Consider the following 678-nt stretch of genomic DNA (forward strand, 5'->3'; position numbering starts at 1 on the left):
TATTCTGACTAAATGTTGATACTTTCATTTTCAAAATAATCAGAGGTGGACTGTAAGGAAGTACATTCGTTAAGTATACTCAACCAAATATGAAGTACTACATTTTCTTTTTTTTTCCTCACAGGACAGCAGAATAACTACAAAAATATGGTATTTTACAACATGATGCACTGTTGTAGATTAAACTACCCAACAGTATACAAAGTAGGCAACTTTAAATTTAATAACCTTGAACATATTCAGAAGTAAAATGCAACATACACAGTAGTGCAGCAGTAATATTAATGCAAAACCATCCTGATGAATTATTCTTTCAGAACAGTACTGTATACCTTTACTTTTACTCTCAATACCATAAGTATATTAGAGTATGCAAGATAATACTTTTACTTAAATGATAGTTCAGCCAAAAATGAAAATTCTGTAATCATTTACTCACCCTTAAGTTGTTCCAGGTTTGGAATTTTCATTTTTGGGTGAACTATCCCTTTAGCTAAGGTTATATATATGACTAGTAGTTTTTCCCCAATACGGTATTAGTAGTTACTAAAAGTAGTTTACTAAAGTATCTCAATATTTCTTCTACTCATTACGTTGTCATAGCTCTAAACAATTTCTCTTTTCCTTCTTTCCCTAAATCAGACCAGACCCCTGTACTGCAGGATAAAGCTGAATGTG

Source organism: Sinocyclocheilus grahami, unplaced genomic scaffold, assembly GCF_001515645.1.
Source record: "Sinocyclocheilus grahami isolate Dianchi unplaced genomic scaffold, SAMN03320097.WGS_v1.1 scaffold2156.1, whole genome shotgun sequence".
Classification (NCBI taxonomy): Eukaryota; Metazoa; Chordata; class Actinopteri; order Cypriniformes; family Cyprinidae; genus Sinocyclocheilus; species Sinocyclocheilus grahami.